Source organism: Simochromis diagramma, unplaced genomic scaffold (assembly GCF_900408965.1).
Source record: "Simochromis diagramma unplaced genomic scaffold, fSimDia1.1 OVJJ01000247.1, whole genome shotgun sequence".
NCBI classification, from domain to species: Eukaryota; Metazoa; Chordata; class Actinopteri; order Cichliformes; family Cichlidae; genus Simochromis; species Simochromis diagramma.
This window is the reverse complement of record NW_024386949.1, coordinates 2387494-2403081: the sequence shown is the minus strand read 5'-3', so window position 1 is coordinate 2403081 and position 15588 is coordinate 2387494.

Here is a 15588-nt window from a genome sequence, read left to right as displayed (position 1 = left end):
ACTCCAAGGCCAAGTGAAAGTGCTGAGAGGGAAAAGATCATGATTAATGATTTATTTAAACTCATAAGTGGGTGCAGCAGCTGAGCTTTGACCTGTGAGCTGCAGCTTAAGCTTCTTTTATGGTTCAGTGTTTAATGTGTAAACTGTTTATCACTGCAGAGACGCCTACAGGCTATCTACTGTTCAAAAGTGAATTGTTATATACAGTGAGGCAGCTGACCTTTGACCTGTGAGCTTCAGCCTCTTTGCTGAGTGTTTAATGCTCATCTATTGAAGCCTGCAGACACACCCACACATCATCTGATTTGTTCTCAGGGTTGTTTTCTGTGTGTTGGAGGTGGAGCAGAAACCTGCTGCAGGTTAATTATTGATCAAATTAATATCACACAAGGTGCAGCAGCTGACCTTTGACCTGTGAGCTTCAGACTCTGATGGTGTGAAGTGTTTAATCTGACGCAGCCTGCAGACACAGAGGACTGCTGACGGAGAAGAAGCGGAGGATTTTCTCTGTTTCTACACAGACCTGGTCCAGGCAGCAGAGAGCTGCAGAGTGAAGACGTTCATTGGAAGAAGCTGAGTAAGTTCAACATCCTCTTTGAATCCTGGATCAGGAAGTGAATATTTGGTGTTTATATAACGTTTCTGTCTTTGACTCAGTCTGCTGTCACTTTTTAGAGAGAAAAGGAGATTTTAGATTAACTGGTGTTCCTGCTGCTCTAGCATTAAAGCACAGTATAGGTGACCGCGCTGATGCCTGTTTATAATTTCACCAATGCTAATAAACTGTTGGCTAAATTTTCTTGTTTTCAGATGTAAACAGAGGTGAGAGGAGCAGATAATAAGGATTAAATATTATGCTGAATAACTAAATTCTGCTAGTCTGTGACGTAACTCCCAGCAGCATCGCCTCATTTCTTTGACCTTTAACGTGAGTTAGCTTAGCTAGCAGAGCAGCTATCTCTGCTGTCTGTCATGTGACCGAGTCAAGTGTGTGTAGTAGACTTGTTAGCATAGCTAGCAGGCTGAAAGAAGCTAGCAAACTGTGTGAACACTTTGTAAGAGGTGAGCAGTAAAAAGAAGGATAAGGAGCTCCTCCAAATGCTGATAATGCACTTAACCTGAATTTACTGCTTGTTACATTATATGTGATGTTCAGTCGAAAACAATTACTTAAATTAACATTATTATTTGTTTATTATTCATAACATGGCTCCCTACTGCAGTGGTTTGAACAATTGATCTGTGGTTATTGTGTCCCTGCAAATTCAACAATGCGCCTCAACGCAAAGCATCAAGCAAATATTTTTATTATCAAGTCATTCGACCTATTGGTTGAATCACCGTAGCTCAGACAGTGAAGCACACTCATTTTTATTGGTAGTCACCTTGTAAGCAATGTTCCCTCTAAGCTGCGCACATGCGCATTTGCGCACTGTTGGCATGGTCTCTGCGCAGAGAAAATCTGTGTTGCGCACACAAAAATAATTCTAACCTAAATTGAAATTAAAGTAAATATGTGCCGGTGTTTTAGCGAGCAAAGCGGCGTGGCTGATGTGGAGTGAAGCCACGTTAGTGACAACGTGTACAACCATTGGAGATGTGAGCAGGACAGACGGAACAACTGACGGGAAAAGTGTGGACTTTATAGCAGTTTTTAAATTGTGTTGATCGGCCACGTAAAACCAGAGTTATGATAAAAATATCTGCAATGTTTGGTTTTCTTCCTGAACACTGTCGTTGTTTATATTTACTGCGGGAAGAAACGGTAAAAACTGCGTTTTATAAGGAAAACGCTCGAAAGCCTGTGAGCAAAAACAACACCAAAAATCCCCACCCTTTCCTATTGGTCGAAAAATGTACCATGTCAACCAATCAAAACATGGCATTTAGCTGTTAAGAAACGGAGTGACGGCGGTGTTTTCAGATGTGAGAGATTTGAGACGTTTAGAGCAAATCTTGTGTAGTTAGTGTGTAGTGTAGTCAATAGTTTTGTTGTGTGTGTCAGAACAATGAGGCGACTGCTGAGTGTTACAGGTGTTACAGCAGTGACACATCTGCTGCTGTCAGGCCTGCAGGTATCAGGCTGCTGTTCTCCTTCATCTCATAGTGGACAGGAATTATTTTTGGAGCGGCACAAATAATTTGTGTGGCATCAGATTTGATGCAGAACAGCTGATTGTTCTGTAAATAGTTTGAAATGTTTATTTAAAAAACGCCTTGGCTGCATTTTTAGGTAAACAGCTGCAAAAAACTTTGTTTGCATAACTCAGTTACTTTTTTGAAGAAGTAACTATATAATTAATTGCCCAACATTGGTCATTATTCACTGTATGTTGCAGACAGAGTTACAGACTCTCTCCCAGACCACAGACACATAATACAAGTCAGAGCTTTATAAAAAAAAAGAAAGTTGTGTTTTCAAAATTGGAGTTCAAGTTATTTTTCCTTCCAATAGTGTTAACATGCTACACAGGTCATGAACAAGATTGTTTTTTTTAACTTTCATTGTAAGTGGGATAAAACAGTTAATTAAAAGTAGTTTAACAGAAATGTAAATGCTGTAATTTGATTACTTTAATAAACATGTAACTTGGATGGATTCGACGCTGGCGTGACCACAGTGCACACGTCTAATGTCGCTCACAGTGGATCGCTCAGGGAGTTTGTGTGTTCAGACACATGAAACATTAGAGGGAACATTGCTTGTAAGTGCAAGCTTTAACTCTCATGGATGAGTAAAACTCATTAGAAAGACTGGCGAGCAGTGAGTGAATAACAGGTCTGACAGCAGCAGCAGGGACGGTGCTGTCATAGTTTAACGTGGAGTCTGTCTGCACTCAAACAGTGAAGAGCAAAGAAAAGAACTTTAATGGTTCTGGGTCCCTTTGACCCAACACTGTGGGTTTCTTGTATTATGGTTTATGTTCTGGTTCATTTACAGTCTTATTTATGCTGCTTTGAGTTTCTTATACTTCCTGTTTAGTTCCTTGATCATTAGATTCCCTGTGTGTCTCTGTGTGTCTCTGTGTGTGTCTGTGTGTCTCTGTGTGTGTCTGTGTGTCTCTGTGTGTCTCTGTGTGTGTCTGTGTGTCTCTGTGTGTCTCTGTGTGTCTCTGTGTGTGTCTGTGTGTGTCTGTGTGTCTCTGTGTGTGTCTGTGTGTCTCTGTGTGTGTCTGTGTGTCTCTGTGTGTCTGTGTGTGTCTGTGTGTGTCTGTGTCTCTGTGTGTGTCTGTGTGTGTCTCTGTGTGTGTCTGTGTGTGTGTGTGTCTGTGTGTGTCTGTGTGTCTCTGTGTGTCTGTGTCTCTGTGTGTGTCTGTGTCTGTGTGTCTCTGTGTGTGTCTCTGTGTGTGTCTCTGTGTGTGTCTGTGTGTGTCTCTGTGTGTGTCTGTGTGTGTCTCTGTGTGTCTCTGTGTGTCTCTGTGTGTCTCTGTGTGTGTCTGTGTCTGTGTGTGTTTGTGTGAGGCCTGGTGCTCCATTCTATATTTCCTCAGCCTGTCATGTCTCTCTTGTCTCCTCTTTCCCTCGCTCACTCTCGTCTGCCTTTTGTGGGATTATAATATTATTTTATGCCATGTTAGACCCCTAATTAAAGATTGTGAATTATTATGTAGTCTTAGTTTGCATTATTCTCCTGAGTTAGAAGAAGGTGACAACTATTGCATTAGTTAAACTGATTTGCATTACATTAGACTGCTGATTTATTGTGGATGAATGATATTGTTTATGATGCATTATACTGCTGAGTTATAAGAAATACTGTTGGCAGAAAGTCATCGCCTTATTTGTCTGATTAGAAGAGAACATGCTGGAGTTTTCTGCCCCATCTCAGCAGGAGCAGATAAACAGGGAGCCAAGGTCGTAGCTTAGGCGCCGTGTGAGAGAAAGCATGTGAATGTTTAGGCTTTTATGATTAGGTGGGGGCCACCAGAGGCTATAAGAGTTTGATCAATGCTCCACCATTTTGAGATCTGAGGCTGTCTGCATACAGTGTCCATCTCCCACGCGTGTGACCATTAAAATCATCGTTTGACCCAGTGTGGTTATTGTGGTTTTTCCTCTTGTATCCGTCCCCAATATTTGAATCCGTAACACTTTCCTCCACTCCTCAGCCTGTCTCTCTTGTCTCCTCTTTCCCTCGCTCACTCTCGTCTGCCTTTCCTCCACTCCTCTGACAAGCTCACGTTTCAGTGTTGCGTTCCTTTGTTTGCTGTTTTATTGTGAAAGTCTTGCATTCTTTGTTCAGTGTGTTTCATTTTTCCTGTGAAGGTTCTCAGTCATCCAGGTCATCGTAGTTTAAGGAGCTTGGAAAGAAAAGCATCTGGACTTCTGTAAGTTGCTTGAAGATGTTTCGCCGTTATATTCGGGTCCTACCCTGTCTGCATTACGCAGCCAGTTCAAGACCAACATTTTTCTAGTTTCCCAAACTGTCACGGTCCCCGTGTCTCTCTGGTTGGCCCACGCTGGCTACAGGTTTTGTTGTTGTTAGTTTTAGTTTTTTGTCTCTCCTCCTCCTCTCTGCCTGGGTGGAGCTCATTACGGGCTCTCACTCTTGGCCCACGCACCCCTGTGGATGGTGTCCACCTGCGGCTGATCTGGCTGATTTCCCCAGCTGCTATTTAAGGCAGTGGCACAGAGCAGCTCACCGCTGGAACGTCGAACCACCTGAGTTCGTGCTCGCAGCATATTCAAAGAAGAATCGCTTACACGTGTTTTATGTTGTGGAACTAACCTTGACCTTCTGTCTGTAGATTCTGGACCGAATCACCGGACCTGTCCAAGTGGGGCAGTGTGTGGAGTGTTGGAGCGAGTGCGGCTGAAGAGGGGTGCGTGTGTGCGGAGGAGCGGTGGCGGTGACTGAGTGGAAGAGGAAGCGTGTGTGTGGATTCCCCCCCCCCCTTCTCTCCCTGGACCCCCTCCCAACTCACTGTACATATATTTTGCACTAAGGTGATCCCTATTGTAAATAAATCCCCTTTGTTGTTTCCTTGAAAGAACTGTCTGCGCGTGGGTCCGTTCAGTAGCCATGACACAAACAGTGAATCAGTGTGTGTGCAGTTCTCTGCAAACTCAGCTAACTAACTAAACTAAGAGTTCTTACAGACACGAGTTAAAAAGCTGCTTTTAGTTTGTGATCAGAGTCCAGGACTGAGAGCAGCAGCAGAGCTGATGGATGATGAATTACTGGATGGAAGAAGCTTCTCACCGTGGCTCAGGGGGTTGGGAAGCGTATCTGTAACCGGAAGGTCGCTGGTTCGATCCCTGGCTCTCTGTCCTGGTCGTTGTGTCCTTGGGCAAGACACTTTACCCTACCGCCTATTGGTGTTGGCCAGAGGGGCCGATGGCGCGATATGGCAGCCTGGCTTCTGTCAGTCTGCCCCAGGGCAGCTGTAGCTACAACTGTAGCTGCCTCCACCAGTGTGTGAATGTGAGAGTGAATGAATAGTGGCATTGTAAAGCGCTTTGGGTGCCTTGAAAAGCGCTATATAAATCCAATCCATTATTATTATTACTGGATGGAAGAAGCTTCTCATTAGCAGTGAATCAGTGTGTGTGCAGTTCTCTGCAAACAGCAGGAAGAATTAGTGTGAAGCTTTAACTCTGCTGATCCTCTTTGAATCCTGGATCAGCTGAAAGGTTTAAAATGTTGTTCACACGTGTTGGACTGACTGAAGCTTCCAGTCACAGTGAATCAGTGTGTGTCAGTGAATGCATCGTGTGTGCTTCAGGCTCCATCTAGTGGACTGATAGCAGAGCAGCTGATGGCAGCTTCCTCTGCCTCACACTGCTGTCTGACTGCATCCAGCTGACACTGAGATGAAGCAGGAAAGAAGCAGCTGATATTTGGACAGCACACATGATGAAAGGAGGATTTCAGCTGATGTGCACATGAATGATTTGTGTTTCCTCTGCAGGTAGAAAGTGTGTGTGAGCTGATGTGAATTGAGCAGCATGGATCAGTGTGAGGACAGAGAGGAGGGAGTCCCTCCCTCTAAAAGCACTCTGTGTGGGGAACATGAGAGCCAGACCAAAGCTCAGAGGTGAGATGACCATCTCTAACTGTCCATGACTCTTCTCCATGTCACAGCTCAGCACTCACATCACTGCTGCATCATTATTCACAGGAACCAGCCTGGACCTCCACCCAGCTCTGTGTCCTATGAGAGTGACCGGTCTAAAGGTCGTCTCATTGATTTTAAAGTGCAGCCTGTGTCTGCTGCAGAGAGGTGAGCTGTTAGTAACATGAACTCTTTGATTAAACTGCTCCATGTTGTTGGATATAAACTACAAACACGTCGTTCCCTCAGTCCCATTTAAACTGTCTTTTAAAACAAGCCTTTGGTTTCTAAACAACTGAAAACCCACTTCAGCAAACAGGAAGTGATCAGAGCGTCCGTCCACTTCCTGTCAGGCCCTGCAAACATTTCATATTGAAGAAAAGTCGTTGACATCTCACATTTTTACTCCACCACATTCAACCATTTTGACATTTTACAGCATGAAACTCTTGTCACATGACTCCTGTTATGTTATAGAGTCATGTGACCACCAGGGAGGGATTTGTATGGATGAAACACATTCAAATCAATCTGATTCATCAATGGAAACATTTTTGGTGTAAATGCAGCAACACTGAAAACGCTGAAGATAAAAACACAACAGATGAAATATGAACAAATCGAGGCTTTGAATACACGTGTGTGTGTTTGAGACACAGAGATAAATGGATTGTGTGTCTGTCCTATTGCTGCGTGAGGGTTTTATTGTAGATTTTGTGCGTGTACACTTTTGACCAGGAAGGTGTTGAAAGGGCGTAAAACAGTTGGAGGCACCAGAGTGAACACTGGTGCTGTCAGTAGATTAAAACATGACTAATTAATGACACAATCTTCTGTCATTAATCCTGATTAATCACAATTACTTGATCAATAGCTGCAGTTACATTTTTCCAACTTTATATTTAAGCCTGTAACAGACGTTTACACCATATAATGAAGTCAATGCAGAATAAACACAAAGAATGTTAAACGCTTCAATTCAAAGAGACTTTGAATAGTTTTCAGTCTTTAACTCAGCTTCTCTGCTGTAAATACAACTTTGTAACAAACATATATACTAAAAGCTAAGTGTGCACTAATATATAATAATATATAATCTATATTACTGCTGTTAATGAAAATGTTTAATCAGACTCATCACAGGGTTACTGTGGATTAATTTGGATTAATCACCATTAAACATCATTTTTAATGTAAACTAATCAAAGTTCATTTCATGAGCAAACAGACTCGAGAGAAAAGGGCAAATTTACACACTTAACATGTTTATTGAACATGTAAACATTGATTAACCTCCTGAATGAGCCGACCCCCCCAGGGACAGTCCTGCATGCTAATGATGGGCTCTGCTCTGTACCTGCAGGATTCTGTCAGCCACAAACTCCTCAGCTGATCCTGAATCTGAGCCCATCTGTCAAACAATCATTGGTGGACAAATGAAAAAAATACAATTTTAAGGGCCGGACTCTAAAGTGTCACCATCGCTCAGAGAATTGCATTAATCATAGTTAAAATAATGGTGGTATGAAAAATAGCGTTTATAATGGGTTTCAATGGGGCAGAAATCGGCCACAAGGTTTGATAGTTGATGTCTGTAGCTCAGCCATTTAAGCTCATTTAGGAAACTTAAGAAACTTTTGAAAATTTGGCTATATTCCATTAAACACAGTGGAAATGGCGTGGAATTAAAAAACGCAAAGGCCACGAAATGGTCCCAGGTTCACCCTTAACACTCAAACTTTCCATCAAGAGGTCAATGTGTGTTTATCATCTTCCATATTGAGCTGATTGGTTCAGCTGCCGTCACTAACAGATGTGCTGCACATCTGCACGTGTGCAAAGGTAACTCTACTTGGACAAACTGCCCGAAGTGTGTTGATAGAAACATTTCAGGGATTTTGAGTCATTCTGCACTCCAGATGTGTTTGTTAAAGATTTTTATCATGTTTTTAAAAGGTTTCAAGATGGCGCCAGTGTGTGTGGCTCGCCGTCTGGCTCTTCCTCTGTTGTGTTTGCTTATGTTGTTTTTTTATTGCTAGAGTCAACTCTCTTTTAATGTACAATCGCCAAAAACTGTTGGACCTCCGACTAGTTGCCAGTAATCTTACCAATGCAACTTATAATGGACATAAGGCATTACCTCCATTCCTGTCTGGAATCAGGCGATTAGAGGATCATCAGGGGGTCCTTTTGTCCCTCTGTGGGGGGTCACTCCCACTAGGTTTATATCTGGGACTCTCCACCATTTGACCTTAGAACTGAAGAAGCTTCTCGGATGAGAGGTGAAACGTCTTCAAGCAACTTAAAGAAGTCCAGATGCTTTTCTTTGCAAGCTCCTTTGACTACGATGACCTGGATGACTGAGAACCTTCACAGACATATAGGAGAGCTGAATGTAAATGGAAGAAGGATCAACTTCGGGTGTCATACCAAATGTTACAAGATTACTGGAATTCTTACCAAAAAACTGTAAAAGATGCTAAGAGGAAACATTTTGCTGCTATTATTCAGGCAAATTGTCGTAAGCCTCATGTCTTATTTAAGACTATTGACATGGTCCTTCATGCTCCACAGACTGCTGGTGTCGAGTCTTCTCAGGAAATTTGTGAAAACTTCCTACACTTTTTTTATTGATAAAGTGCTATCTGTCAAAGCGCAGACTTCCCAGTCCGTTCGCGACCCTTCTACCCCTGTCCCTAGCTCTGCTGTCTTTGACAGGTTCGAGCCAGTTTCCTTGCTCTGCCTGCAGGAGTTGGTTGCTCACATGAAGCCCTCAGGCTCCCCTTATGATGCTCTCCCTCCTCGATTTTTCAAAGAGGTTTTTCTCACTATAGCATCAGCTGTACAATCCATTGTAAATAGTAATCTGTCCTCTGGTGTTGTACCTGTCAATCTCAAACATGCAGTGATTCAGCCTCTACTCAAGAAACCTGCTCTTGATCCTGATATTATTGCAAATTACAGACCTATTTCCAAACTGCCTTTTATCTCAAAGATTCTTGAAAAGGTAGTTTACAAGCAATTAATGTCCTTCCTAGTAGAACACGGTATTTTAGAAGTTTTCCAATCTGGTTTTAAAGCTTTACATAGTACCGAATCTGCCCTTTTAAGAGTTTTTAATGATGTGTTTTTGGCAAATGACTCAGGTGACTGTGTTATTATCGTGCTGTTAGATTTAACTGCTGCTTTTGATACAGTGGATCATAATTAGAGATGGCACGATACCACTTTTTTATGTCCGATACCGATACCGATATCATAAATTTGGATATCTGCCGATACCGATATGAATCCGATAGTGTTTTTTAATCAACAAAACTGTTTTTTAAATATCTTGCTGCATTTTGTATAAGTTCATACTCAAGTTTAAAACAACAACTACACTAAAGCTATTCTGTTATACCTGTATGCAAAAAAAAAATATTTCATAGTTCAGCAATACTGATCAATCTAATAAACTTAAATCTATACCATCCTCCCTATTCTGGTATTTTAAAGAGTACTTAGCGTAAATATTAAGCAACCTAACTAATAGGGTTCCAACTCCCAGCAACAACAAAAATAAATAAATAAAAAATAGGGAACCACCCCTCACGCGCCACCTCATGATGCTTAATCGACGTAATCAACCTTAATTTGATGCAGTGTGAAAAAAAAATGCACAGAAATCAATTCTTTTTCAAGAAATATTAAATAGATTCAACATCTTTCTTCAACAGAACTGCAGACTGCACAGATGGTACCTTCCCAAAGGAAAAAGTACTACAGCTTACTAGGGTATATTAGACTTAATAGTCACTATATACAGTAATTGACTTCTATTCATTTTACATCAAATTAAAACTTTGGGTGTAAGATTTGGATAATTATTTATTAAAAGCTCGACATTTTAAATGAGAATAAGAAAGAAAAGTATGTCTTTGTGCCCCCTTTTCTCTGTTCATGCCCTATCGGCCCCCCTGGCTAAACTTTGCTAGATCCGCCCCTGCACAGTTACCAGCCGTCAGCTACGTAGAAAAAGATCCTGGAGTAGAAAGTAATATTAAATAAATTCTAACAACAGCTGATCAAGCTTAAACGTGCTGCAGTTGTTCAGCCGCTGGTTTCCTCTTTCTGGTGCAAAGTGGGCCAAAAACAAAGAAGAGAGACGGAGTCCCGACAGAAAAGCCGATCAGCTGATCGTTAAGCAGTTTCATGATTGAAGTAGCAGCGAGAAGAGGCAGTCGCTTGTTAAGCTTAAGGCAGGAATGCTTTACAAACATTCAGAGATGGACTTACGCACTTGCTTTACTTCTCTCGGGATAACTTTGTCGGAGATGAAATGCCGGGTTGCTAGCGAAGCTCCACATGCTATCCAGACCACCGACAGGTCCTGCATGCCACAGCCGCTCTATCACGTGATGCATACTGCTCCGACGTGCTAACTTTCTGAGGTGAGTTACAGCGTGTTGCAAGTTTTGTGAGGTGCTTTCGTGATATTTAATGGATCGGATTACATTTTTTATTTTTCTCCGATATCCGATCCAGTAATTTAGGTCAGTATCGGACCGATACCGATACGTAATATCGGATCGGTCCATCTCTAATCATAATATTTTAATTTCCCGTTTAGAGCAGTTGGTGGTAATTAGGAGTACCGCACTGCAGTGGCTCAGATCCTATTTGGCAGAGCGAACTTTGTCTGTGAAACTAGGGGAGTTTGGATCCTCTGCTGCTTCTCTTCAATGTGGGGTCCCACAGGGTTCAGTTTTAGGCCCGCTTCTTTTCTCTCTATATCTCCGACCCCTTGTGTCTATTTTCAGGAAACATGGGATTTCTTTCCACTGCTACGCCGATGACTCCCAGATTTATTTCCAACTTAAAAAGATAAATGGCTTCTCAGTAGACCCGCTGCTCAGATGCCTTGATGAAATAAGGTCCTGGATGGCTTTGAACTTTTTACATTTTAATGAACAGAAAACAGAAGTGATGGTTTTTGGTGGCGCTTCTGAGGCCACTATTATAGATCTTGGTTCACTGGCACAGTATGTTGAACCAGTCATCACTAATCTGGGAGTTAAAATAGAGGCAAATCTTAAACTTGAAAGCCAGGTCAGAGCTGTTGTAAGAGCTAGCTTTTTTCATTTGAGGGAATTAGCCAAAATAAAGCCTTTCTTATCGAAACAGCATTTTCAGACAGTAATCCATGCCTTTGTTACTTCTAGGCTGGATTATTGTAACACACTTTATTTTGGGGTTAGTGATGCGTCCATTAGGCGCCTGCAGGTTGTGCAAAATGCTGCAGCGTGTCTTTTAACCGAAACACAAAAGTCTGAGCACACTACCCCCATTTTAATCACTCCACTGGCTAACTGTACATTTTAGGATTGTTTTTAAAATTCTCTTATTTGTTTTAAATCTCTTAATGATGATCTAATCCTTCATGTTTCCTCCACAGAGTGGACCAGCAGAGCTCGGAGGTTCCCAGTGGTCAGTCTGCCCAGCAGCATCAAACACAGCTGGACTCCATATTTATGGTCTGTACATGTACAACAACTACTATTACATCTGTTCTGTTCACAGTCATCTCCATGCTGCTCTTTGTAGACCAGTGGATTGTCTGTAGGGCTGAGAACAAAGTACAAATACTTCATTACATAACCTAATTACTATTTTCAGGTATCTGTAGTTTACTTGAGTAGTAACTATTTTTTACTTTTACTTCGTACATTTTTAAACAAACATCTGAACTTTCTACTTTTTAAAAGTAGAAATGTCTTCCAAAGAGCTACTTCTAAGTTTAATGAGTACTTCAACTTTTACTGGAGTAGTTTTTAATAGTAGTAGTTGTCCTTCTACTTAAACAAAAAGTACAGACTTTGTGTACTTTGCTGATTTTTACACTGATTCAGTTCTGATTCACAAATTCAGTTTTGACTCAGTCAGAAATATTATAATCATGATTATTTATCTTGAATTTCACTGTTGAAAGAACCACTAAACCTTGTAAATTACAAAACATTTAATTCCAAATGATTTGAGTCTTTCTCTGCAACTACAAACTCCGTGTAAACTACTGTGGTATAAAAACAAAGCTGAGACTTCATCAGAGGTGGAAACATCAGGTTAATGATCCACACTTTGTGTTTACATGTTTTCATGATTACATGATTTCACTGTGATTGGCTCATTCATAAATATTCTGTTCCAGCTGCTGGAGGAAAACATCATCACTTTTTTGAACGAGCTGATGAAGATCCAGAAGCTTCTGAGTCCAGATTACCCAGAATGCTTAGAGAGTCAGAGGGAGGATGAGGAGGAGAGGAGCAGAGAAGCACTTGTGACAATCACAGTGAACTTCCTGAGGAGACTGAAGCAGGAGCAGCTGGCTGACCGTCTCTATTGCAGTAAGAGCATTTCTGTAAGCGTTTAAGCTGATTGATGACTACAACAGTCATTAAACAACCACTGTTGTCCTACCGGGAGACTTCAACGCTGATGTGGTCAATGACAGTGAGCCCTGGAGGGGCGTGATTTGGAGGAACGGCCTCCTGGATCTGAATCCGAGTGGTGTTTTGTTTTTCGACTTCTGTGCATAGTGTATGTATAGTGCAGGTGGAGCACTGCTGACGTCGACAGAGAATATTGTCGGGCGGTGGAAGGAATACTTTGAGGACTTCCTTAATCCCACTGGCTTCCTCCTCCTGTAGAAGAAGCAGAGTCTGTGGATGAGGGGACGACTTACCTGTCTCCGGGGGTGAGGTCCCTAAGAGAGATAAATGACTCCTTGTTGGGTACACTGTAAACCTGAATAATTTCAGTGAACTCAACATTTATGAGGAAACTGATTACATAATAATTTTTAAGTTAACTTACTTAAAAATTATAAGTTCACTGTAACTTAAAATATATGACCTGAATAAGATCAAGGAATTGAACTACCTCCAACCTGTAACTTAGTATTTAAGTAACTTACAAAGTTTAATTTCACTAAACTTGTATATTTTACTTTATTTGAACTTTATTTCATTACTTTACTAACTTAAATATTATAACTTATATAAACTCTAAATGGACCTAGTTGTGTAAAGCGCTTTGAGTGCTCAGATGAGTAGAAAAGAATAAATATATAAGAACCACTCCATTTACCATTTACCTATTAAAGCACACGCTAAGTCTAACCCTTCATAGACAGGGTCTTTCTGTAAAGAAAGAAAGCTGAGACAGATTTGCAATTGCAAGTTTATTTACAACCACCTGCACAAAACTTTACATGCTTCTGCATTTGGACATGTTTTTAGTGCTTATTGTACAACTTGTACAGTGAAAATGTTAAACAAGATAGTGCTTCAGCCATTTCTTTGGCTCTCTTTTAAAAATAATTCTGGAAACAACATAAAAAAAGTATCAGCCTGATGCTGTTATAAAACTAATAAAAGCCATTTTTATAAATATTTAAACCAAATAAATAGTCTCAATCTACTCTTTAGCTTTTCCCTTAAACTTCAACATAAATAGTTTTTTTTATAACAAATAATCTAGTGCATCAGTTTTTCTCCAGTTGTTCCCTTTTAAAACTTTTAAAAATAGAAACATTTAAAACAAAAAATATGTATGAGCATTTTCTTCCACGTTTTCATTATAAGACTAAGTTAAATAGAACACCCACCATATAAAAAAGCTATCTAGAGGCATGTTTGTCTCAGTCTGTCTCAGGCTGTGGGGATCAGATAGCAGCAGATGTCCTAAACCTACAGAACTTTGTATGAAACTTTACTACAGTTTAGTACAACTAGTCATGTGAGGCATCAACTTCATTGGAACAGTTTGAATTTTGCCAGCAGTATAGTGCCAGCACCTGTACGTGCTACTCTGGCAGTAAAAGATTGTTTTTGAGGCAAAGAAGACATGGTTTCAACTGTTTACCATCCTCAAGGCCCATCAGGAATTTCTGGATGAATGTGTTAACCAGGCTTTTTGGATAGTCCAGATGTAAGACATAAAACAATCGGAACAACAAGACAAATGCATCAGCCCACTTGGGAATGTCGCCAACCACAAGCTCATCTTCCACTACAGCTGCTGCACTGACTACAACAATATTAAAACACAATAAAAAAAACTTACCTCGGAGCTTAGCGATAACTGTGTTTAATGCTCAAATCCCACTTCAAGCTGTTCGAACGAAAAGAAAAACCACAACTCACGTTACCATGAGACAGCTAGCTTAGCCCACATTTACACCGCAGCGGTTATTAAGTTAATATGTAAAACATATTTCGCCAAAACGTAACCATTACCATATCACAACGCTTATGGTGAAAATAAGTAAACCACTGGCAATAACAATTCCCAACAACTGGTACGTGGCTGCCACTGGCATTTTAGTCTCAATTTAGGCTTGCATTAAAATAGTGAGCAGTTAGCTCCAAAGTGTGCGCCGACTCGTCGACAAAAAACTTCAGTTTTTCAACCAAAATGACTCAACACGGACGCAACATTCCTCTAGTAATAATCGACAGCAGCTCAAAGAATAAAAAAACAAACAGAAAACGTTGTCTTTCATTTTACTTACATATCTTCTTGCTTTGCTATTCTTCACTTCACTTCGCTTCAGACCTCCGCCATCTTGAAAACTTTTCAGAGTATGTAGTTCAGGTTCACGAACGTACGCCATGATTTCATCAAGCCTCTTAACTTAATAACTTTGACACAAAGGTTTTATTTGCTCATAACTTTCTATTCTAATAAAGATCCCTTAAGTAAAAGTTGAATCTGCTTATAATTTTAAGTAAGTTTTGACTTGGTTGCTACTTTTGATTTCTATGATTATAAAACTTTTGAGCCCATTGTACTTTAGGATTTACAGTGTAGAGCACCTGGGGTGGATGAGGTTTCCTGAAGACTCTGGATGTTATAGGGCTGTCTTGGTTGACACGCCTCTATACAATTTTGCTAGGGGATTTCCTCCGGTACCCCATCTTTAAGAAGGGGATCCCAAGGATGTGTTCCAAATATAGGGGGATCACACTCCTTAGCCTACCTGGGAAAGTCTATGCCAGGATGCTGGAAAGGAGAGTCCGTCTGTCCGTCTGAACCTCGAATGCAGGAAGAAAAGTTTGGTTTTCATCCAGGTTGTGGAACACTGTATCAGCTCTTTATCCTCTCAAATACTTGAGGATGCATTGGTGTTTGTCCAATCAGTCTACATGTGTTTTGTGGACCTGGAGAAGGTATTCAGCAGTGTTGGGTGGTCTCAGAATCTGATCTCTGCTTTTCGCAGATAATGTGGTTCTGCTGCCCTATCAGATGATGGCCCGCCAGCTCGTACCAGAACGGTTTCATGCCTGATTGTGAAGTGGTGGAAAATGAAGATCGGCACCTCCAAATCTATGGGGCCATGGTCCTTAGCCGGAAAAGGGTTGAGTGCTCAATCCGGGACAAGAATGAGTTCCTGCTCCAAGTGGAGGTCAAGTATCTCGGGGCCATGTTAACAGTGACGGGAGAACAGACGGATTGGTGGTACTGCTGCTGCAGTGATCCGGACGCTGTA